This window comes from Tachypleus tridentatus, chromosome 1 (genome assembly GCF_004210375.1).
Source record: "Tachypleus tridentatus isolate NWPU-2018 chromosome 1, ASM421037v1, whole genome shotgun sequence".
NCBI classification, from domain to species: domain Eukaryota; kingdom Metazoa; phylum Arthropoda; class Merostomata; order Xiphosura; family Limulidae; genus Tachypleus; species Tachypleus tridentatus.
Genome location: NC_134825.1, coordinates 60,400,818 through 60,427,815, shown reverse-complemented (window position 1 = coordinate 60,427,815; position 26,998 = coordinate 60,400,818).

Sequence of the window (26,998 nt, the reverse complement as noted above, 5' to 3'; positions counted from 1 at the left end):
ACTTCTTGTTACTAACTGTGCGTAGTGTGCACAACCAAGAATTTCTCAATAGTTATCGAATTTACATAACAATAGTAAAAATGTCACAACTGCTGGATTTATTTCCAATCTAAAATCGAATAAAGGCAGACTATATACAGTATTAAGTGTAGTAAATTATGTAGAGTGAGATAGCAGAAAAGTTAATTGCCTTGACTTCTTTCTTCAGATACAAAAAAAAAGCAAAAAGTAATGATATGTTGTACACCTATTATAATTCAACCATAAACGTAACCTGGAAGTGCATCCATTTACTTCAAGGTTTTATTTGCCTTTTAAAACACATATCAGTGTGATGTTATAAGATATTGTACTTCCCTGAAAAGAGGCCAAAGGCTGCCTAGAGAGGTCACCGGTTCTAATTACTCGCAACACTATACAGTAGTGTGTTGTGTAACGGATTTACTATTATAGTTTTATTTCAGTTTAATGTATATTTATATATGCATGCAACTTATATTGTTAATTGTGTAATGCGAAATTCCCGCCTATTCTCTAAATTTGTAGAAGATTCTCGAACGTAACAATCAACAATGTGCAATGTGTGTAAGTAAAATACTAGTGATTATCAGTGGTAATGCCAGTTGAAATTTCAAGAATCACGCTTAATGATTGTAAAAGGTAGCCATCACAACGTGAGGAGAAACAGTATAATATTGTTGCTTGGTACAATTAGTATAATATAAATATCGGAAGCTATGACTGTGATTAACGCTTATTAATCGGAATAAGACAGGTATTTGAATTGGAATATTAAATATCTGTAGCTTTGTAGGTTTGTTTTGTTTTGAATTCTGCGCAAAACTACTAGAGAACTGTCTCCACTATATGTCCCTAATTTAGTAGAGATAGGCCTGGGAAAGGCCAGCTAGGCTATACCAGCCATCACTAACTCTTGAGCTACTCTTTTATCAACGAATAGTGGGATTAATTGTCACATTATAACGCTACCATGACTGAAAGGGTGAACATGTTCGTTTACTGGAATGTGAACCCACGACACTCAGATTACGAGTGGCAACCATCAGGCCACGCCAAGCCTATTTGAAAGTATAGTTGGTTTTATTAGTTTGAAAATATTAAATATATTATGATTCTGAGTGCAAAAGTAGGCATGGTTTCATAATTCAACAACCAATCAAATGAAAGTTTTGGTTTCCAGTATGCCCCTCAAACACTTCATTGTTTTGGTTTTCAAAATTGTGGAACTGCTATACTCCACACAAAAAGTAGGCCCGGCATAGCCAGGTGGTTAAGACACTCAACTCGTAATCCGAGGGTCGCAGGTCCGAATCCCCTTCGCAACAAACATGTTCGCCCCTTCAGCTGGGGAAGCGTTATAATGTGACGGTCATTCCCACTATTGGCTGGTAAAAGTAGAACCCAAGAGTTGGTGGTGGGTGGTGATGATTAACTGTTTTCCCTCTAGTCTTACACTGCAAAATTAGGGATGGCTAGCGCAGCTAGCCCTCGTGTAGCTTTGCGTGAAATTCAAAACAAACCAAACTAAACTACACAAAGTAACCCAGTTGTCTATCATAAGATTACGTGAATGTCAGTGCATTAACATTTTAGCAAAAAATTAAAGTTTAAATTCTTGAGTTGTCAGCTATCGTCACGTCGTCTTTCAACTTTATCTAATAGCAGTACAGTTTCAGTAATAGCATTCCAAATTCCAAATGGTGTTTATCATTTATTCACATTTCTACCCAATAACTTCTCTTCAAGGCCTGTACGTTTGTTTCAGGATATTCTTACAAAAGTCATCGTTCTTATTTTGCAATAAGAAGTCGATTATTTGATTGCTTGTTTTAGAACAATCCCACTTAGTGCTATTTGCCATGTCCACCGCGGGAAATCAAACCGTGGATTTTAGCGTTGCAAGTCGATAGACTTACCGCTGTCCCATCGGGGACAAAGTCGATTATCTGGCAGAACTATGTAACCAAACAAGTAAACTCTTCGTAAAAATACATTAGGATGTTAACATTAATACACAAGTTCTGACTCGCTTCTTTGTTCTAATCTACTTTTTATGTTTTTCCTTGTATCTGTCGATCCCCCATCCACGCTACACACACACACGTAAATGTTTCATAACACGTTGATTCGGGGATTTTTGCAGATTTTCTGACCAGTGCATGTAATGTAATAAATCTTCAAAGTCGATTCTAGCATCAATATCTTGGAAGATAACACATGTTACTGGTAACTGAGTGTATATATGTAGTGTCCAGCCAAGCTAACAGGATATGGTACAGAGGAAGAAGGATGAATGCTGAGATGGAGGGACGTTGTCTGGAACGGAAGTGATAATGGAGTCAGGCAAGACGCTTTAAGAGCAGTAAATATATGTATAAGTAACTATGTATCTGTTCGAGTCTGTCTTTGACCACCATTCTTTACTCCTGCTTTCGACTGTAAATCCCACTTTATGTAATGTATGTTTTTATCTTCCTAGACTCGATGATTTTGTGCATTGCACATTCGTCTTCATCACCCTCATACGATGGCAGTATACATTATATGACCAACAAAATGGGTTCTTTATAGTATGGATAGATAAACAGCAGAATATATCGGATAATCAAAACACAAAGAGACAGAGAAACAGATATGGGAGTAGGGGTAACATAGATGTCCGGTCTGGTTATTTTTTTTTCTTTATGTACTTATAGCCCTATATTGATTGATGTATCTATTAATATCCAACAAATTAGCTGTGATTTCGTGATGAAATAGATAATACATGGATCGAATGTGTAAAGATAGAAAATTAATAAACACGCTCCTGAACAAGGTTACACATAGTTATTTACACATTCTAAGAACTTATCACTGAAAGTGAGGAAGAATATATAAGAATATATCAAACACACTAAATCTGCGTCATCCATTGACGAAGAAGTCTTTCGTATAGCACCAGTGCTCATCAAGTTGGCTGGGATGCGGTACTCATAGTACTGTTGTTATAAATTAAACCTTGATAAAGGGAAACTCGTGTTTTTTTGAAAAATAAAAGTTTTGTAAATTACCTGAAAATAACAAACACTTGTCGTACATTGGCAATAAAGATTTTTTCATTGTTCAGTGAAGTAGTTTTAGTATTTTGATATAATACTGGTCGTCACCCTATTTATAGCGATATTATCAAATTGCACGAAGCGTATTTTTTCTCGATTTCATTTATGTCGCTTACAAATATAATTATGTCCACGTGGTTAAGGCACTCAACTGATATATATAATCTGAGGGTCGCGGATTCAAACCCCCGTCACACCAAACAAGTTCGTCCTTTCAGCAGTTGGGGCGTTATAATGTTACAGTCAATCCCACTATTCGTTGGTAAAAAAGTATCCCAGAAGTTGGCGGTGGATAGTGATGACTATTTGCCTTCCCTCTAGTCTTAGACTGCTACATTATGGGCGGCTAGCGCAGATAGCCCTTGAGTAGCTTTGTGCGAAATTCCAAACAAAAAAAAAAGCTTTTAAGAATGTTAGCACCGGCTCGGCATGGCCACGTGGGAGGGTTAAGGCGTGCGACTTGCAATCCGAGGGTCGCTGGTTCGCATCCCCGTCGCACCAAACATGCTCACCCTTTCAGCCGTGGGGCGTTATAGTGTTACGATCAATCCCATATAGCTTTGCGCGAAATTCAAAACCAAACAAATATAATTAAGGTAAATAATAAAATGTATAATTAATTTATCTATCAGCAATTGTTTATTACCATCATTATTTCATTTTGCTGTAATCAAATGTGTTCATTCCGAAAAATTGGCGAAACGGTAAGCTAATCTTCGTTTTCTCGGAACGGGCAAATCAACCACAGCGTTAACGAAAGAAGACTACATTATCAAACCATGCAAAAACGTTTGAGGCCTCCGCAGAACGTATGTTATGATATTCGTTGAATCAGTATATTTTTCTCCGCTGGCACAAATACAACCAGTAGTCGAGTCCCAGCAGATAAGATTCATCGGTTCCTAACCTCTCAACGACACAATACGACTGGAAAACTTGCAGATGTATTTTCGGCGCATCCCTTTCAAAAGAGTAGATTACATTTCGCCGCAGCTTTATATATTTTATTTGAATGGGTGTACCTTTCTGGCTAGAGAGCCAACAATAGCAGCTTTCTGCATTCTAAGGAAGGATGAAACACAGCTAATCAAGCTGCCTGGAACGCTGATTAATTTAGTTGTCCACTACAGCAGGAACTAGTATAGAGTAAAAGCATTTTCTTGTTTACAGAGCCGAGAAGCAAAACTCGGCTAATTATAAACATTTAGGGTACCGCTATCGTATTCTTTTATCAGTTCATCAAAACATGACAAGTAAAAACTCTGTATCTTTGTACTAGTTAAATAATATACAAACAACAAAAGTGATAATTACGTATAATATGACCATACACGGCGTGGTAAATACAAATGTATAAACGTTTGTTGTTTTTGTTGTAAAACAATCGATTACATAAAGACTTGCAAACATAAAAATATGTTTTTGAGATCTCTAACTCGTTGCTGTTGATCAGCAGTTGTTTGGAAGTTTCATAAAAACATTGTTTTAACGTTACCAGAGAAAATGAGAATAACACACTTCCGTGAGTATTTCAGTTTTATGTTCGAGGAATTTTCATAAAATCACTGAATGAGGCACTCACAGTGACAATCTCAAGAACTTGACCTGATGAATACATGTGTCATCACTAGTATTGTCCATTGGTGGTTTGTACACTTTCCGTCAAAGTGAACATTTGTAGTGAGTGTTAGAACGTTTTTGATCCTGTGGCAACATGCAGATTTGTTGCGTTAAGTATAGGTTTTGCATCCGATGGTAAAGTAGAAATCAGAAGTGTTAGAACACTTTTGATTCTCTGGCAAGGTAAAAATCCATTGTAATTTAATGCGCTATAAAATTCTGTGGTAAGATGGAAATCTGTTGTGTTAGTACGTTTTTGATCACGTGATAAGTTGAAAATCTGTTGTGTTTCAAGGATGGAATTCCAAAAAGGAAACAAACTCTTCAAATAATGTTTGGAAGACTACACGAATACGGTTCATATGTTAAGATACGTAATAAGATTTGTAGATATTAACTTGATTTAAAAGTCGGAAACTATAAAACATAGACTTTGTGGAATCTTCATAATTACCTTTTTATTTTTGAGCCTATAGAGAACTTATACCTAAACTTAAGAGTAAGTTGTTCAACAAGCTAGACAGAAACGGGCTGGGTTGTATAACGTGACTTCTTTGTATTTTGATTAACATATTCATTTTGAATTAAAATGAACATTACACCTGTTTATAAAGGTCCAAATGGTTCATAAAAAATGCCTGTAGCTTGTAAGATAATTCTTTGCATAGGATGAAATTTTTATATTCAAATTAACTCATTCTTTTTTTCTTTTTAAATTTCGCGCAAAGCTACTCGAGAGTTATATGCGCTAGCCGTCCCTAATTTAGCAGTGTAAGACTAGAGGGAAAGCAGCTAGTTATCACCACCCACCGCCAACTCTTGGGCTACTCTTTCACCAACAAATAGTGGGATTGACCGCACATTATAACGCCCCCAAAGCTGAGAGGGCGAGCATGTTTGGTGCGACCGGGATTCGAACCCTCGACCCTCAGATTACTAGTCGAACGCCTTAACCCACCTTGCCGAAATTAAACTTATCTATCGATTATTCAAAAGTGTCTTTTTAAGGCTATAAAATTAGATCGAGGGTTTTTTCTTGTGGAAGAGATTTGGGCTTCGGAACTAGCGAACCGGGTTCGAATCCGAGCAGTATTACAAAATATTTATCGGAATTAAATTGCAAGCATGTTATAAGAGTGACAGTTAACCTCTTACCGGCAAAAAGTGGTTGTTAGAGTGCTAGTGAATTTCTGCCTTCCGTTTAATCAGTAGTTATAAATTAGGGACGTCGGCAGACAGCCTTACATATAACAGCTTTGCCACGAGTACGAAATACAGATGCTATAGAATTTTCCAGCTCATAGTTTATTAAGTTGAGGTCCCTTTTAATAAATTCACATAAAACACAAAAGCTCAAGTCGTTAGAAAAATCCAAAAACAATTTAAACTAAATCGTAGAAAGTTAAACAAACCTGATAGTAAACTGTTTCAACCATCTGCTCGCGATGAAAGAGCAGAAAAACAAACCAGACCAGCTTTCAACATGAAGATCAAGCGAACAGCATTCTTTATAATCAATTAAGCTGCAATAATTGTTCTTGTTTGTTTAAGAGCAAAGCCACATGTGTCCATACATTGCTGATGATCAAAATTTTCAATTTTTACGTTAAGATTCTATGTGAGATAATATGTTTCTTTTTATACTAAAATGGTTACTCGTCTAATTCTTTCATTCGCATTTGAACTTATCTTGGCTTAATTTATTTCAGCAAAATATATATCCTATTAATATTGATTTATAATTAAAGAAATATATCCATATAGACCAGAACTAAACATGTATACCGAATAATTAATTAAACATATCGTTAAAACTATATTATTTACAATGATTACAATGAAGTGTTTCATCAGTTGGCTACTCTATCTGTCCACTATATTTTAGGCCATAAACCCATAGTATCTCATGTGGGTCAGCCAGTCCGAGATTCTAAACCCGTTGACAATGCAGGAGAATTATTACAATTGAGTATAAAATATAAAGTGAAATCAGAAATGATGTAGACATATAAAATATTCTAGCCAAGGGTTTTAGATTTGAGGCGTAACGTTTCCTACTTACTGGTATAAAAACGAATGTTAATCTATTTACTATTCGGCAAAGAATATCCCTTTTAGGTTGCTGGCGAGGTTGACTTCTTGCCTTCTTCCCCTTGATCTGCAGTTCAAAATTAGTTAAAATTATGCCTTGATCATAAAATATCTCTGACTTTGTCAATGTAATCCGAAAACCAAAACAAACACTAATTCTGGCCTGCAATAGATAGAGAAAGAATAAATTTTATTTCACGTTTAATTTTTTGTGTCCAACATTTCGATAGCGAGTGAAGTGAAACCTATTTGATCATTCTTTTCTTTTATCGACTTTTTCTCATTCATGTTATAAACCTTAAAAATATATTAATCTCTGTGCTTCATAATTTGTTCTTATCTTCTATTATTTCTAATGTTTAAATTTTAAATATTTCAGTTTTCATTAAAAATATTGCCTGTTTGGAACGAAGCACAAAGCTAAACTGTGAGCTATCTGCGCTCTACCCTTTATGAATACTGAGACCCGATTTCTAGAATTGTAAGTCCCCTGAGATATCACTGTACCACTGGAGGAAAAGTATTGAAGTAATATTCTTTTAAAGAGTTACGTACACATGTATAAAAACAATTCGGTTTGTCTGTCTTGAAGTTCGTGGACTAGCCGTCATTAATTTAGAGGGAAGGCAGCTAGACAACACAACCAACCGCCAACCCTTGGGTAACTCTTTTACCAACGAATAATGGAAATGACCGTAACGCTTTAATGCCCAACGGCTGAAGAACGAATATGTTCAGTGACGAGATTCAAACCCGTGACCCTCAGATTGCGAATAAAACGCCCTAACAACTTAGCCATGCCAGGCCTATACAAACAGCGCCTCAGTTTAAAGGATTACTAAAAATATCACTTAAAACGAAGCCTTAAATTAATCCTGAAGTCAGTATCATCTTATTAGTAGTAGTAAAGGCAATTATAATGATTTTCGAACTCATTAGTCGAGACTTAGTTTCAAACAAATGAAAAAAATATTAAGCTCCAGAAACAGGTTTTAAAACAATGATAATTATAAATTATTATGTAAACTGTGTTTAGGGAACTTAATAATATTTGTACTTGATTCCTTGATAAGCTTCATTTATTTAAAAATCTTTATTATATTATTCAGAACTGGTTTACATACTTGTTTCATAGCATTTTGGTAAAAGACAATAAAGTATTTTTCTTTTACGCTACGTATAAGTATTTTGATAACCTGTGGTGAGTAAAAATATTCACACGCTCCTCTAAACGAAACGTTACTTTAAGCTTAGAGGATTCAATATATATCTCCGGTTGTTTTCGTAACGTAAACCATGCCGGTTAGATAATATCCACACTGAATTTAATGAAATAAGAACAAAAATAGTTGGATTTGAAGACATTTCTTATATAAAGAATCGCACAAACTTCCTAACATGTCTCCCTCTTTCTTCCCACAATAAGTTCAGCTTTGTGCTGACAGGAAGTAGATTGTCAAAAGGACCCTTGTCTCCTAGTAGAAGCTCTGTCGTTATGACGATAAAGTGTGAATGTTCTTCTAACCTTTGATCCTTATTTTCGAAGAGTTCTCCATTCAGGCTTGACGCACCCTACGGTGAGAAATTCCTTGGGAACAGCTTGGAAATTTTCTTTTGTGGACAGGACAACTACACGGAGAATTTATTTTCTATACATAATCGAACATATAATGCTATGAAGCAAAAACGAAAAGATAAAAATACTTCTAGATTTTATATTGAATTTTTTAATCTTCAAAGGCTTACAAAGATTTTCGCGATGACACCATTTGATTAGAAGTCTTAGGCTTTAACGCATGTGAATAGCTTTATCATTTATGGAATACCAACATTTTCTAAATATTAAAAAAAAGAGATTCATCGGCCAAGTTAATACAAAACTAATCTGCAGTTAGTAAGTAAATGTACTAGTGATATTTAATAAGTTGTCTGATTTTATGTAGATTTTATTAATTTAAAAAAATCGTTAATTTGTATAGTTCACGACTTGCGGTTAAATGATTTTTGTTTTCTTCTCTTCCAAACATTCGCGCAAAGCTGCGTGAGGATAAGCTGCATTTAGCGGTTCATGATTTTGAACTGAAAAATGTAATGGGAGACTGCTAGTAAGCAGCACCCATATCAACCCATGGGCCACTCTTGTCCGATTGAATAATGGAATGCTACGTCACTTTTATCAGTGCACTCACAATTCGAAATTGCGGAGCGCCTTTTTGTGGCGACATTAAAGCACCTTGAAGCCTAGAATTCACAATCCTGAATTAACGTTTTAACAAGACTCTGTTTTTACAGGTTGTGAGAAATAATTTGAATTAATAAACATCTAATTGTGTTTAGGTTTTGCTTAATTCATTTTTTCTCCTGAGGTTTCCCTTGGTGGATTAGTGGTAACATATGGGGTTCGATCCTTGCGATGAATAAAACACAGATAGTTCATTGTACATTAATTCAATTAACAACAAATAAATCATTTTTTTCAAGGCGGGGAAATTCATATAACATTAACTAACAGAGCCCCTCACTAGTACAGCGATATGTCTCCGGATTTACAATGCTAAAATCAGGGGTTCGATTTCCCGCGGTGGGCTCAGCCGATAGCCCGATGTGGCTTTGCTATAGAAAAACAACACAGAAACATTAAGTAACAGAGGATCCAGCTGGCTATGTTATCAGATTTTTACATGATGATAATTTCCATGGACCTCAAAGTTATATCGTGAGAAGAAAAATACATTATATAGTACAAGAGTACTACGACTTTATATATAAACAAGGAACCTTGTATTTGTTTGTTTTAGTGCAAAACTACACTATAGGCTATTTGCACTTTGTCCACCAAGGAGAATCGAATCGTGGATTTTAACTTAGTAAGTCCGTAAACTTATCCATAATCTGATGGAGAACTATAGTTATTTACATCTAAAAGATGTCCAGGTTGATTAACTACCAAGAATGAAATGTGTTTGTATGTGCAATCTGAACTTGTTTAAAGGGTTTCTGTGTATGCTTCCAGTCTGAACTTGTTTAAAGGGTTTCTGTGTATGCTTCCAGTCTGAACTTGTTTAAAGGGTTTCTGTGTATGCTTCCAGGATCTTTTTTTTTTGTTTGTTTATCTATTGTTGTTGTTTTTTTCCTAAATGGTGAACTTTGAGGGATTACATCACACAGAACGTAGATTCTAATGCTTAATATAGTGTAATAAAAATAAAAATAACATTGTTACACAAAGTGACATTCGTGCAAATACAAAAATTTTGAAAATGTACACACAGATAATAAAACTTAATATCGTCTCTAAAAGACGAAGATGAATTGCTTAGATTCATGAATGAAGGTTTGTTTCGTAGGTTGGTTTGAATTTCGCGCAAGCGAGGACTATCTGCACTAGCCGTCCCTAATTTAACAGTGTAAGACTAGAAAGAAGACAGATAGCCATCACCACCCACCGCCAACTCTTGGACTACTATTTTACCAATGAATAGTGGTATTGATCATAACATTATAACGTCCCCACGGCTTAAAGAATGAGCATGTTTGGTGTGACCTACGACCCTCAGATGACGAGTATAGCGCCCTAACCACTTGGTCATGCCGAGTCAACATAAATAAAAGATCACCGGAAAACATCGAAGCCACTAGGTGAGAGAGAGTCAACTCTCCCAATAACTTTTCCTTTGACCACAAGACTCGATAATTAATATTAAAACTGATTAAACGTGAAATAAGTGAGATTTGGGCTCTGGGCCAAGGGGATGAGAAGTCATCAAATCTCTAATATTTTATTTTATTCTATTTTGCTTGTTGGGTTGCTATTAATAACAAAATGGACGATCTGTGCTATGTCCTCCGGGGGTATCGAATCCCGATTTTGCGTTATAAGCCTTCAGACTAACCACAGGGCCACGGCGGGAGACAGGAGAGTATTTTGAGGTAAGATTAAGCAGAATTTGTTGTTAAACGCAAAACTACAAAATTGACAATCTGTGCTGTGCTCGTTACGGGTATCGAAATCTGATTTCTTTGTGTAATAAGCCTTCAGACTTAACGCAGAATCACAGAGGGGGTGGGAGCCTATTTTGCTATAAGATGAACATCTAGACACTTCAAAACAACTGCAAACTATAACGGTTTCTCAAGTTTGTTTCAGTCACGAATTGTATTTATCGTGAACATATTACTTTTATCACGGTTTTTTATTGTGATTTTAGTGTAATTTTCGTGAATACTGAAAATTTCAAATACGGTTTTAGGTACGTTTGCTACTTAACTCCAACATTTTACAATTATTACAAAATACGATAATATTACTGTGTGCTGAGTTTCATTCATGTAAGTGTTTGCTGCAGTTTTGTAGACTTTGATTAGTGTAATTGCTTATCTTATTTACACTTAATAAATTTATGAGAATTTAATTCTATTTTTTTATTCTTTGGCGTCTGTCTATGGCAAGTTAGACTAGTCCAAACTGGTAAATTACGTGTCCTTATAAATAAGGCGATTGAACGTAGTTACCTAGAGGTAAACGGTGGAGTTTCTGAAGAGAAACTGTTCTTTTACGCGTCAGCTGTTCTTGATGTCCTAGTTCTTGTGATAGAGACAAGGTAGGGGGTTCCCTATAGGTATACAAAAATCTGAGAATCACGGTATTTTTTTCTGACTTCTGATTACAGTCTCTGCTGTCACGCTGATTCTGACAAAAACCGATGACAAAAGTTTGCAAAATTAAACGTTTAGAACATCCTCTCCCCTTTCCACACTTGCCCATGGCATTTGACTCTATTGCTACAAGGTATCCACGAGCGCCCTCTACTACGAGAATACTTTGATGCGGGCTGTTAACTAAAATCTTGACTCAATATGACAGCTTTGCTTCTGGGTGTACAGCGATAACTCGCGTCGGGTGCTGATAGGTAAGCTTTCCTGTCCCGGTGAGCGTATTCAAGAATGTTTGACACACCGAATCCATCTCCTGTTAAATGTTCATAGGGGAAGTATGTTAAGATAGCGATCGTTGGAATTTTTTGCTACTAATTTGAAAGGGATAATAAAAGAAAGAACAAAGCATTTTTAACTCTTCCTTCAACCATTTAACTTTGAGCTGGAGGCCTTGGGTGAAATCGTTTTCATTTGTATTTGTATGAATGGAATTAATTATCCGTAATAAACACTGTAGACAAGAACCACAACAGGATTCTAACTACTCGAATCATTCCAATATATTCATCTGAATATTAACGAGAAAAAAAGACCAAACGTATAATATAAACAATTATTAGAACTTGAACCTATGATTATTAAAATCAATGATGAAAGGATATAAAAATCTTGTGAGTTTAAACTGATTAGGAAAAAAAATAACTAAATTTCTTTTTTCGTAAATCTAAAAAACAACAACAATAAAGTATTAACTTTAGATATTTGGGGTTAATCGAACTTTATAATAATTATGGTTTAAGTCCTCTGATGCTCTTGGTAGTACTTTCTCCAGTAATTTGTACTCAGTATGATCATAATTACGCAATATGCCCCTTTAATTTCTATTGTAACAAGAAAAGCCAGGACAATCTTTGACCAAACACATATCATAACAAACTTTTCATCAATTGTTCACTGAACTGGGACATCGGTATCCAATCACACTCAAGAAACAAAAGCCCGGAGGTCTTGCATCAGGGGACTTCACAACAATGTGACCGAGTAAGAGGACTGTTATGGTTTGTTTTAGCCATTTTTTTATGAAAGCAGCCATTAATTTTGAGGTGTAGATGGAGGCTTGTAAGCCTTCACCAATTTCAAATCCTTGTCTGTTTTCTTGTATATAATACCATGAGATACACCAAACTTCAGTACTATTGGTGTTTCAGTTAGAGAGCGTTGTTTCATAGACATAACTTCATTTTTAAAATCAGACCACTGGTTCAAATTAACTAAGAGAGGTTTTTAACCCGTTTATGTCCTAAACGCTTTTCTATGCGGGGTATTCTGATTTCAAGCAGAATATTGAATGTTGCATTCTTCGAAATATTATGCTATTTGAGGTTACGTTGTTTAACAATTACATCTGTGACATTTCGTCTAACAATAAATCAATATATGGCAGGAACTCGCCGTTGACTAAAAATATATATGTGCTAAAGATGTCGCCTATGGCTACACGGGTCGTATGTGTGACGACACAAAGTTTTTTATAATAGTATATGCAAATTGATTTTACATATTACATTGCAACATAGATGAAACTTTACAAACGTGCTTAATGTCATTTTTCTTCTAGATAGGAAAATAGTTAGCGATGCAATAGTGTCCCTCCAGCAACCGGGGTTTTGTGAGTTGAGGAAACCTTGACAATAACGCTAAGGAAGATAAACAGGCAGTGTTAGTGTCGTAACGAGAACCGGCATTCAAACCCACGCCCACTGAAATAGTCGCCTTCAAAGGACGCACTACTGTGCCTCAAAATTTACTAAAGCTTTTCAGAAGTAGACAGCGCACAGGTGGGTAGAATAAATTAAATTTTTGTCAGGCCTGATAGACATACACTCTCTTTCACACACATACACGCGAAAGAACTCGGCTCTAACGCGAAGAGCGAATATCAATTATAAACGACGGAAACCCCATACAGAAGACCGAAATTTACAGTCAACAAACGACCACCAAACTGCCGGGAAACCATTAAAAGCTTCAGCCATTAAAACTTTTAGTACGCAATTATACGTAAAACTTTGACAGAGCTTTCGTTTTCGAACACTAGAAGTTTTAATAAAAAATAAAAACAAAAAATGCATCAAGATAATGTAACATGGTAAGTGCTAAGATACATAATAGCTACGTATTACCTGCATTTTGAATAATTTAACAAACAACTAATTAATTTATGTTAAAGAACATCATCAGCTCAATGCTTAAGATACGTTTTTGGTTGATTTTTGCGCAAAGCTACTCGAGGGCTATCTGCGCTAGCCGTCCCTAATTTAGCAATGAAAGACTAGAGGGAAGGCAGCTTGTCATCACCACTCACTGTCAACTCTTGGGCTACTCTTTTACCAACAAATAATGGAATTTATGGTAACATTATAACGTCCCCACGGCTGAAGGGGCGAGCGTGTTTGGTGCGACGGGGATTCGAACCCGCGACCTTCAGATTACGAGTCGAACGCCCTAACCACCTGGCCATGCTGGGCCCTTTAAAATAAGAGCTGTTAAATAATTGTAATATGTGAAAGATATATCAAACTCTTATGTGACATTTAGCAATTCTGAGTTTCTCTTTTCATATGGCAGCCACTGTCAGTTCCATACGACATTCAGGAAATTTTTACACGAAACCTAAAAGCAGGTTGGTAAAAACGAATATTAAAGTCATGTAAAACATAAAACTTTGAGAAAAATAATAATAATTAAAAACAATTCGAAAACCACGCAGCCTATGTAATTTAAATAACACTATTTGTCTTTAGTCCATTAACTAGCCAATAATGTATTCAAGAGCTATCAATCATTAATGGAACTTGGTGCTACAACATAGCACCTAGTACTTTTGTATATCTACTTACACGTCGTCATGTTTAGTAGCTTATGGGCCAGTCGGTTAGGGCACTCGACTAGCAATCTGAGAGTCACGAGTTCCAATCCCAGTCGAACCAAACATGCTCGTACTATTCAGCCGTGTGGGCGTTATAATGTAACGGTCAATCCCACTATTCGTTGGTAAAAGAGTAACCCAAGAGTTGGGAGAAGATGGTGATGACTAGCTGCTTTCACTTTAGTCTTACACAACTAAATTAGGGATGGCCAGCGCAGATAGCCTTCGTGTAGCTTTCAACGACATTCAGAAAAGTAATAAATTATAATCTATACATTATTTGTCACTTCTACTTGGACTAATTACAAAAAAAAAAAACAAGCTTTTACATCTAAGTAATTTGGTGAAGAAAAAATACAGACATCGAATCCGATTTGAACAAATAGGACATCGAATATTGAGACAAAACCGGACCGTACCCTTGACCAGAAAGACCTCCCAGTGGCGCAGTGGTATGTCTGCGGACTTAAAACGGTAGAATTCGGGTCTCGATACCCTTGGTGGGCAAAGCCCAAATAGCGCATAGTGTATCTTTGTGTTTAATTACAAACAAACAAACCCTTATACATCTGTTACTGAAAATGCACATACACACTATTCATGAAGTGCAAACAAGTCCAAATAGGATTGTCGGTGATGTTGTGCTGAAAAAATGTATAGAAACATATGATCCAAATGACATTACTTGAAATGACGTTTAAACAAAACAAAATATGAAGTTTGTTTGTTGCTAAAATCCATAAATTTAGAAACGAAAAAGACATTACATTTATCTCTTTGATTGCGGATAGAGATATAAACAGACACGATATGAGTAGTACAGATAGAACCAAACAATTAGCAGACATTACACTTCCTCATCTGTTTTTGTAAAGATATAAACAGACGCGACATTTGAGCATCTCTTGTTGTATATAGATATGTACAGATGTGACATGTGAGAGACAGCATCAGATATAAGAGATGACGTTTTAAAAATATCACGATTATTTCAAAAACAGCGATTATTTTTTTAATACAATTCTAAAAACGAGATAGTTCTGAGTCCCAAAAGTGAAATAAAATACCAATGACATAGTGCACAGGATTAAAATCAGCAGGCCCAGTCATGGACAAAGCTGATTATGTTTACAGATATACAAACAAGTTCAGGTTAGACATCTGACTCTTCTAGTAAAACGTACAGGATTCTCAATATAGTAGTATTGAAAAATATACAGGCAGTTCCAATCGTAATACCTAGTGTCTTGGTACTGAAGAAGGTACGGACATTCCCAGGCTTAACAGAAAAACGTCTTGGTGCTTAAAACAAAATGTGGATAAATACATATCTGATATGTGAATGTAATCCAGTAACGCTGAAGGTTTTAAGGAAAAGTTTGATTCTTGAATGCCTTCATTCTTAAGGAGATGCATGTGTGATGTATAGGTGTTCTTAACAAGTTACAAAAAACCAAAGAAAGAGCACACACGAAGAACAACATGTATAATACCCAGTTATCAGAAGCCAGAGGAGAAACAGATAACACCAAACATATAGTATAATTATAAGAAATATAATTTAATGGGCTGAAAACCCCAATTGGAGTACAATTGGAGAAGGAAGGGAGGTATCGAATGTATGTTCAAGGATTTATTGCGTCGAAATATTCACAGAATGGTGAGAATAGTTTGGATGATTTTCAAAACCAATAAAATTCTGAACACATATATATTGAACTTCGAAAAAAAAATGAAGTTATTTTTTATATCTTCAATTAATTTTGTTTACTGATGTAAATTTACTGTTCCAATTTTGAACTTTAGAAGAAAAAAACCCTAGTGGCTGAACTGTTGATAACTATCATTAAAACAGTATCAATCTGTGGTAAATAAAACTTAGTATTTTATAACAAAAATAATTATTAAAGTGTGTGCTGATTAAACAATAATTTTAAAAATTACTTGTTTGTTTGCCAGTCCTTCTGAATAACAAGCAGCTAAAGTCATGAAGATAATGATAAATGTGGTACTTTGTTTGTACTTAAGTACAAAGCTATATAATATATATCAAAACCTGGTTTCTAACATTGTAAGTTCACAGGCATGCTGCTGTGTCACTAGAAGCCAAATATACTGCTGAAAATAAATAATGAATTTAAAAATAAATTAGTAAAGTATGACACTCAAATAAATGGATAACGTATTGTTACAAATTTTTAACCTTCTTTGATTTGACATTTCACCAACTTAATCCATTTCACGCAATAACATTTGTTAAGCGACTTGCTTTATAAGTAGTGTCTGAACAATAATCAGTGATGACGAGAAACCCACTTGTTGAGAAATTTACATGCAAAAACGGCTCGTTTGGGCTGAGAAAACACTTTTACATAGAAGAGCGAACAACGTTTCGACCTTCTTCGGTCATTGTCAGGTTCACGAAGAAGGTCGAAACGTTGTTCGCTCTTCTATGTAAAAGTGTTTTCTCAGCCCAAACGAGCCGTTTTTGCATATAAAAGTGTCTGAACAATGTTTACGCCTTTCCATTCTGAGACTCCTCCCAGTGGCTTAGCGCTAAATCAGAAGGCGTATAACGCCAAGTATCAGGTTTTGATACCCGTGAATAGCAGAGTGAACGTTGCGCCTGACAACAAAAATAACCGAGCCTCCTAGCTGGTTTCGTTGGATATACCATACATAATGTTATTAACGCATTAGATTTCTTTATTTTGAGCCGAATGGAGAGGGCATTCTCTCTTCACATTTTGGAGGTTGTAGGCTCGAATCTTGTCACCGAACATGCTCGCTTATTCAGGCCTGATGGCATTATAATGTTACATTCAATTCCATTATTCGTTGGCAGTGGGTTGTGTTAACTAGCTGCCTTCTCTTTAGTCTACCATTGCTAAGTTAAATAAAAACCATTTTTTAACATTTATCCATAAATTATATTTTTAGGTATTTTTTTTGTCAAATATAGTTTGTTGACACTGAAAGGTATAATAATTTTTATTCTGATATTTTAGTTTTAATATAACATGAAAAATAACATGTTTCGTAGTCAATGAGATAGGGTTTAAACTTCCAGCTGCTTCAAAACACTTAAAAACCATCCAGTGACTTAAAATCATGTTTTAACTAGAGTGTGTCCGGATAAAAACGAACAACTAAAGAAAAAAAAATTTCGTTCCGTAATGTTTGTTTCTTTCTTTGTTTTTAAAACCACATTCCGAAAGGACATGGGCTCTCTTATAATAAACCAAATATATTTAAAAAACGATCATTTCCCTAGTTTGTGGACGGCAGTTTTGTAACGTACAGTATGTATATTATCTATGATTTCTATATACAAATAACAGGCTTATATTGATATTGCTCAAATGGACAATGGTTATTTTCAAACAAATATGTTCAAGGTCAATTTTAAGCTTAAATATATTCACTCATCCTTCAAAATTGTCACAGGGTAGCAGACTCAGCAGGGGTAGAGTTGGAAGGTAAGAGGGGTAGGGGAGTGTCCTCTTCCCACTAACGTATTCACTGTTGATATCAGTGGTTCCAGAAGAGGGAAATAGGCTGGTCCCTCTGTCCTTCCGATCTAACTAAATGGCACGGGTGAGTGTGCATTAAGCTCCGTAGGAATGAGGACTCTGACAAATCGCCTTGCTCCCCACCGAGAACTCCATCTCCCTCCCTCGTTTATCGTGGGAATACCGGCCAGGTGTGCTCCCGAGGGCTTTGTGATTCTGCCGCAGGCTGTCGCCTGCTGTGACCCGCCCGCGGAGGCCGCAGTCCCATCACGAGCGTACAAGAATTTATTCAAGGTAAATGACTGGCCTCGTGCAGCAGAGGAAAATGTTCGGTCTTGGTAACTCAGACCTAATATGCGCAGGAAAACTTTTAACACCAATCAAGTAAAACGGATATACGAAATATTACTGACTACATATGGCAAAATATTACTGACTGTATGACAAAATGTTACTGACTGTATGACAAAAATGATAGTAAATTAGTTGTTAAGATAAAATTTATACCACCCATTTATGATCAACCGATTGATGTCATGAAGGGAATTTAGTATTCTTAATAATTAACTAATAACTGTATTATATATATATACATATATCCTACCAATTATCAACAGAGTGCATCATATTCCAAAATATACGATTCAGGGATTCGCGATATTTCTGAGAAAACTCCATTTTCTTGTTATAGACAAACATTCACTATTTTAATTATAAATCTAATAAAATAATAATTAAGTATTAAAGAAATATAATTAAATGATTGATATTTTAATAAAATTAATTTCATTGACTACGTATTAATTTTTTCTTATATTTTTGTTCTAAAGAAATAATAAGCGAAGTCCTTGAAGTTGAGATGTTTATTAGCATTTTAGACCCTTCCCTCAAGAAAACGAACGTGTATTTACAATTAAAAGGAATGCATCCTTAAAATCTTACACAATAAATAATTATTAAGAAAAGAAAATTACCTTAAAAAAAAAAAAAGAAAGACTGCATGTTGTTTCTTGTTCTGAACTAGCTTAGCTAACTTTAATACGGTAAAGTTCTGGACAGATGTGTTATAATTTTGTGTAGTTTTATTCTAGATGACATTATGGTACGGAAATAATTATGTTGCTATATAAGTCATAAACTTACCGTCACTTCTGAAGATAGTGTCATAAGTCACCGAAACATATGTAGAGTATTTTTAGGGCAAATCCCTGTTCTTAATATCTCTTTATTGCGTAACATTTTAAATATTTTTCTTTTAATTATAAAAGATGTTTTACACAAGGTGCCGTTTTTAAAGTATTTACAACGAAAGTTATGAAGATGTTTTACACAAGTGTCGTTTTTAAATTATTAAAACGAAAGTTGTAAAGATGTCTTACACAATTGTCGCTTTTAAGCTTTTTAAAGCAATAGTTGTAAAGATATTTTACACAAGGTGTCGTTTTTAAATTATTTACAACGAAAGTTTTAAAGTTGTTTTACACAAGTGTTGTTATATTTAAACTATTTGAAACGAAAGTTGTTAAGATATTCTATACAAATGTCGTTTTTAAATTATTTAAAACGAAAGTTGTTAAAAAACATATTCCTTTTGTCTCATAGTGAGTTTAACCATTTTTTTTATAATTTCTTATTTTATTATGTTTATCTGTATTTACTTGCTTTGTTTATCTCTAGTTTGATTAATGTTTTTATGGTTATAAATCTCGAAATAAGAGAGAAAAAAGTAAATTAAATTATACGTGTTGTTCCAAAAACAAGAAAGCTTAAAGGAGAGTTTTTTCCAGTCTTTACGAGACTTGGAGTTTATTTTTTTTACATATTTTCTTGGTCATTGTTGTACCACTAAGGAATCTACGATGTATTTATTTGATTCTTTTGAGAAGCGATTATTCATACTTTGGGACATGCTAATATTACCCGAGATTTTTTTCGCAGTCTTTCTGGGGTTTACAAAAAGATCTAAAAAAGATGTTTTTGAATGAACATCGTCTGAAACAGAAGTACAGCTAGTCGTACAGACGAATTCGTTACTAATATAAACTATAGTTGCTTAGTCTCCGCAGGCTCGGCATGGCCAAGCGTGTTAAGGCGTGCGACTTGTAATCCGAGATTCGCATCCCCGTCGCGCTAAACATGCTCGCCCTTTCAGCTGTGGGAGCTTTATAATGTGACGGTCAATCCCACTATTCGTTGGTAAAAGAGTAGCCCAAGAGTTGGCGGCGGTGGGTGGTGATGACTAGCTGCCTTCCCTCTAGTCTTACACTGCTAAATTAGGGACGGCTAGCACAGATAGCCATCGAGTAGCTTTGTGCGAAATTCAAAAAAACAAACAAAACAAAAACAATAGTCTCCGAAAGTCGCACAATGACGTGTTTTAACAAGTTTGATGGGATTTCAGTTTGTATTACATTTCACTTATCTGACTATACATCATTTTCTAAAATAAATGTATTGCATCTGATTCATTTCAAGCATATAAGTTTTAATTGATATAAACGGTTTACTGTTAAATATTATAAATAGAAATTCAAAGTTTTAGTTACAGTTTTACAATTTATAAATGTTTATCAATATTACATGATAGACACCTCTTACATACAGTAAATTAAGATAGGTGTGACACACACGTACAAAAATAATATTTTGTAACCACGCCCACTTATATGTAGTGGAGGAAGTACTATAGTGGGATAGAGTATAAATTACTGCTTCTAGACAACTAGCGCCACCCTGTAAGTAAAGTTGTCATTATTGAACTTGAAATGATGGTCGAAATGGTTGGTGTTATTTGTTTGCTTGTAGTCAAGCGCAAAGCTGCACAGTGCGCTGCCATCCACGGATATAAAAACCCGGTTTATAGTATTGTAAGCTCACAGACATACGGTTGTGCCACTGGTGGACCCGAATTTCGAAATTTTCTCAAATGTATGCCGAGATCTACAAACACACATATATAAGTAAAATTATCGTAGGATCAGTGAAAGTGGCTATAAGGAAACTCGCCCTGCTTGAAAACATCAAGTAATCCTTATTGCCATGTTTTTGATGTAAAAACTATAGCTAACTAATTTAAAATTCACTTAAGATAAAACAGTCGTTTTCTGTTACAATTCCATTAATTTAAACGTCTTTGAAAGGCAGTATAAAATTATCATTTTATTTAATGCAACTGTGTGATTTCTAATGATTTTTCTAATTTATTACAGATTTCTGGCATCGTATTTTACATGCAGAAAAAAACTCATGGCGAAGTAGTAAGAGCTAGATTAGTCCGTTCGAGTTGTTTGACACGCAAAGGTTTTTTTAAATTACCTGACTAACTTGCTTTTAAACAAACCCAAAGTTATTTATATGCAAAAACGGCTCGTTTGGGCTGAGAAAACACTTTTACATAGAAGAGCGAACAACGTTTCGACCTTCTATGTAAAAGTGTTTTCTCAGCCCAAACGAGCCGTTTTTGCATATAAATTTCTCAACAAGTGGGTTTCTCGTCATCACTGATTAAACCCAAAGTTAAACAAAGGGCTGTTTATGCTCTGCTCACCAATGGTATCCCGGTTTCTAGCTTTGTAAGTCCGAAAACATTCCGCGGTGTCGCTGGGAGACTTAAAAAAAACAAAGCAAAAACTCGGGAATTTATAAAAAATCAAACAAAACTATCCATCCAGAATGCACATATTATTATTAATTATGAATTTTAAAAACGTTTGCTTAATGTACTTGAAGAACCTGATATTATGGGATTCTTCAAAGTACATTTAAAAAAAAATAGAATAGTATAATAATGAGATATGCTCTTGATGTAATATATTTTAATAAAAGAACACCATTAAATCCTCAATATGCTTTATAACTGAAATAGTAAGATATATTGTTCACATTCTATACAGGGTGACATTCTTTAATGAATCTCACACGGATTTATAATAGTATCGAGTAAGTTGTTCTGCAAAAATATCAAGCGATAATTTAAAACAAGCCATGCATTTTAAGATATAGTATGTTATAAGAGTGACAAGTAATCTCTTAGCATGAATGGTTAGTGCTGCTAACTGGTTGCCTTCCTTCCGATCGGTGATTCAAAATTAGGGCCTGTGGCAGTTATTTTTAATAGCTTTACCATAAATACAAATAATAATAGAAAATTACTGGGTATTTTGATATTTTAAACGTCGTAAATTGAAGGGTATTATTTAATTTGTAATACATAATTAGGGACTGGATAATACTTTACCTTTAGTGAATAATTTAAATATCATAGACTGCAGAAGAAACGACCTTTTGATATGTGTATCTTTTCGAGTGGAATATGGGAAATAAATTTGTCTTTTTTCATCAGAGGTAGAAGGAATATGCGAAATTTTAGGCTACCAAATCATAAGCAATGTAAGTTTTTACTTTCCTTAACACCTGTCCATTTACACACACATATTACTGTACTTCTTTCTACACCAAAAATAACAAAGAGTCCCCCGATGGGACAGCGGGAAGTCTTCGAATTTATAACGCTAAAATCAGCGATGCAACTCCAATCAATGTACACAGCAAATAGACCGATGTGGTTTTATTGTAAGAAAATACACGTAACAAATAAAATGTGTTTTCTGTACTAGATTTACGCCTGATACGAGATCACACTTCTAATCCTTGCTGCATCAATTTAGCACGATAGAGTTGGTTTGTTTTGTTTTTTGAAAATTTCACGCAAAGCTACTCGAGGGCTATCTGCGCTGGTCGTTCCTAATTTAGCAGTGTAAGACTAGAGGGAAGGTAGTTAGTCATCACCACCCACCGCCAACTCTTGGGCTACTCTTTTTATCAACGAATAGTGGGATTGACCGTCACATTATAACGCCCCTACGGCTGAAAGGGCGAGCATGTTTGGTGTGACGGGGATTCGAACCCACGACCCTCAAATAACGAATCAAACGCTTTAACCCACCTGACCATGCCGGGCACAACACGATAGAAAATAGTATGCTTTATTAAAATGCTTAAGTATGAAACTTTAACTTTGTCTCATTCTTTGAGATATCACAGACGAGAAAGTTTGTTACTTAAACACGTTTTCAATATCTACGTAATTTGTTTTTGATTTTCAAGCAAAGTTACATGAGCGCTATCTGCGCTAGCCGTCCCTAATTTAGCAGTGTAAGACTAGAGGGAAGACAGCTAGTCATCACCACACGCCGCCAACTGTTGGGCTAATCTTTTACCAACGCCAATAGGATTGACCGTAACGTTTAACCGTCCCACAGCCAAAGAATCGAGCACGTATGACGGGATTCAATTTCGCGACCTTCAGGTTACGACCCAAACGTCCTTACCACCTGGCCGTGTTGAGATCTCCATACAGAATAATAACGTTTGGATTTAGTGAAGACTTTAAACAACATGAAATGGGATAATTTTTATAGTCTGCTATATCTATTTGTTATTTATAGTATATATCCAGTAAACATATTTTTATAAAATAATTTATAATAAGAAATATGTATCTCTTGCAAAATTATTTTAGATATCACTTTTATATTGTTTGCTTTGATTTTGTAACAGAAACAAGAAATGATTGTACTATTCCCACATGGTTTTTCTTTTATAAATAATAAAAGTGGCTTTCTTCTCCAGATTTGTCAGAAAAAGAGATGCTTATAATCATCATGGGTATGGAAACCCGGTTCAACATATTCAATGTTATCACTTGCAAATCTTTAAAACACAGTTTTAAATTGTTAATCACAGATCAGCAAAGATTTTAATATTCTAATCTCGTAATTCCAGTAACTAAAGACAGTGCTCATCACACTAAGAACCAGCATTCAATACCAGTAGTGGGCACATCACGGACAGCCTATTGTGTTGCTTTATACTTATCAAAAACAAACAAAAACGAGTAGGTAAAATTAATGATATAAATCACTTCTCACCTTCACAGTTTAAAAGACACGACAGCTGCAAAGATTCAAATGTTTTGGGGGTTTCTTCCACCACGAAATGGATTTTTAACGCCATCATCTTATCCATGTTAAATAATCAACCAGATTTAAGTGTTATTGCAAAACAAAACGAGGTATCCTGCATATTTGAAATAATTTAGATTGAATATGACTATTGTGCCATTAAACACAGTATTTTAAAAATATATTTGAGTTTTAATTATTTCTACTTATGTCATGGATGAGTTTCCTATATTCAATCAAAGCTACATAAATGATATCTACTCCATCTTTTTCTATTTTCTTACTGATGTATTAGAGGAAAGACAGCTGGTCAACAGCACCCGCCACCAGCGATTGTGTTACTTTTATCGAAGGATGGGATTTGGCTGTCATTCCAATTAACCGGCCATAGGTTGCAGAGTTAGATTCGACCACAACAAAACACAAACCATGGATCTTCAGGTTTACAGTCCTGCACAATATTTACTAGGTCACATATAGTCGATTTTAACTTGTAACAGGCTTGGCATGGCCAGGTGGGTTAAGGCATGCGACTCGTAATCTAAGGGTCGCTGGTTCACATCCCCATTCGCGCGAAACATGCTCGCCCTTTCAGCCGTGGGAGCGTTCTAATGTGACAACCAATCCCACTATGAGTTAGTAAAAGAGTAGCCCAAGAGTTGGCGGTGGATGATGATGACTAGCTGCCTTCCCTCTAGTCTTACACTGCTAAATGAAGGACGACTAGTGCAGATAGCACTTGAGTAGTTTTGCGCGAAATTAAAAAAAAACAAACTTGTAGCATGAAGTAGCGTATTTATCAATAATCTGTTTAGAAATAAAATCAATGAAGACATTATTATCCTAAGGTTACCCAAATTCTGTAACGTTAGTACATTTGCTGTGGAGGTTAACAAAAGTTAAAGTTCAATTAAAGTCGATAGAGTATTCAGCTGTTTTCATTTGTCTGTGCATACCTATGAATATAGCAAGTTTGATGTGTACTAATTTTGTATGCTGATAGACATTAGTGACAGTTAAGTTAATTTAGAAAGTCACCAGAAAGAATAATGAGTGTCTGATACAGGGGAGTCATTTGTTTTGAGGGGCGGCGGTCCCTCCCATACTTGGGAAAAGACCCCAAATGACAATTTCAGTGAGGCATTTCTAATCAGACCGCATTAACACAGTTTTGCAAATTATGCCACAGTGTAGGGTCCCCAGACGAGTTGGGTAACCGACTTAAGGTCAGCCTGGGTAATTGACATAAGGTCAGTCTTCTTTATCTCCAAGTCTTCTGTGAAATGACTCCTGATTCAACGGATAAACAAGAAAGATCGTATTAATAGCGATATTTTTACGCAGTTTTGCGATATTGGTATTTGCGAGAGTTTTTAGTATAAGAATGTACTCCTATATTACATGTTTTTATACTGGCATAATGGAATTGGAAAGCTAAGAAGACCAGATAAAAACATCTTACATGCTTGAAGAAACTTTATTTAAACGGTTACAACGTATTTCCAGCAAGTCTTCCTGTTAGTTGTACCTATTAAGTACAAAAATCTAACAATTGCATAGAGTAAGGTTTCTAACACGTGCTTACATTACTGGCACGACCCCTGCTGAGAAGAAAAATTCATTCTTCTCAGTGCCACAGAGAAAGGGAATGGGGGAGATGTAAGAGCGAGCTGTCGTCTTTATCTGTCAAACTATGAAAAACGGCCCTGTGGTATAGCTTCAAAGCTCCATAGGCTCCTATAACTGTTAAAAAGGAGCGCATGCTGGGTGACATATTTGGTACAAGTGTAAGCTCCCCCTTGCGAGGGAGTGGTGACTTGTCACCCTCACACCTGGCGACGCTCTTTTCACCACTAGTGTCCAGGTAAGAACTGCGTACGTTCTGACAGCAGTGTGACAAATGGGATCATTTGGGAACTTGGATACTAGTTTCGTGAAGGATTTGTTAGCTCATTTCTCACAGCCCCGCCCTGTAAGGTGCAAGCCGCATTCTTGTCAAAGCATTTGTTAAATGTATGCCATGAATATTTATGACAAAGATATCTTCATACATTCATCATTAAGCCCAATTTACATGAGAGTAGGCGCGAAAGCAACCTTAGTTCGAGAATTAACAACTAAAACTGTCCATCGAAAACGGTTTGAAAAATGTACTTCATTATATAAGGGTCTTTTTATGTGTTTCCTGGTAGTTAAGAGTTATGATATTAAAATTTGGTGTTCAATCCCTGCAAGGGGCAAGAGCAGATAGTTCATTGTGCAATTTTGTGCTTAACAACAAACAAACTTATTGTGTGAATAAATGTGGTTACCACTACTATACAACGTTAATAAATTAGTGATTAGAATTTTCCTGTTTCTGATACTGAGCAGGAGCTGGAAAGAATGAATAAAAGGTTTAGGTATTTTCTTTAAAAGAACACAATAAACTTAAGCGCCAAAAGATATGATGTACAAGTTGAAATATTGGGCACACTGCGAATAAATTTGATGGTAATGAGGGATAAAAACTCTGTACCAATAAAACCAAGATGATGTACAGGCATGAGGTATCCTGTAAGTGCAATACGATTAAACTATCTGTTTAAAAACAATGAAAAAATTTATTGTAGTGGACTAAAGAAACGGGTAGTTACGTTAACGTCAGCAGTGTAGGATGTTGAAATAAAATCAATGTTCTTTGTGTATGAACAACAATTGGTTTTGCAATAGAGCAATTATGTGGTGGAAGCAAGAACTATGGTTTAAAAAAAGTACAACAGAAGTGGAAGGCATTGCAATATAATCAATTTTCTATATACGTTTATCGACAAGTTGTTCTATGTATATACACACACAAAACAATAAACGAGTAAATAATGCATAGTTATATACAATATCTTTTAATTTGAGCATTAAATGAAACATAAAGTTCCTAACCAGAGTCTAGTGTTTAAATTACTGACTTGTATGTTTGTTTGTTGTGAATTTCGCGCAAAGCTACTCGAGGGCTATCTGCGCTAGCCGTCCCTAATTTAGTAGCGTAAGACTAGAGGGAAGGCAGCTAGTCATCACCACCCACCGCCAGCTCTTGGGCTACTCTTTTACCAACGAATAGTGGGATTG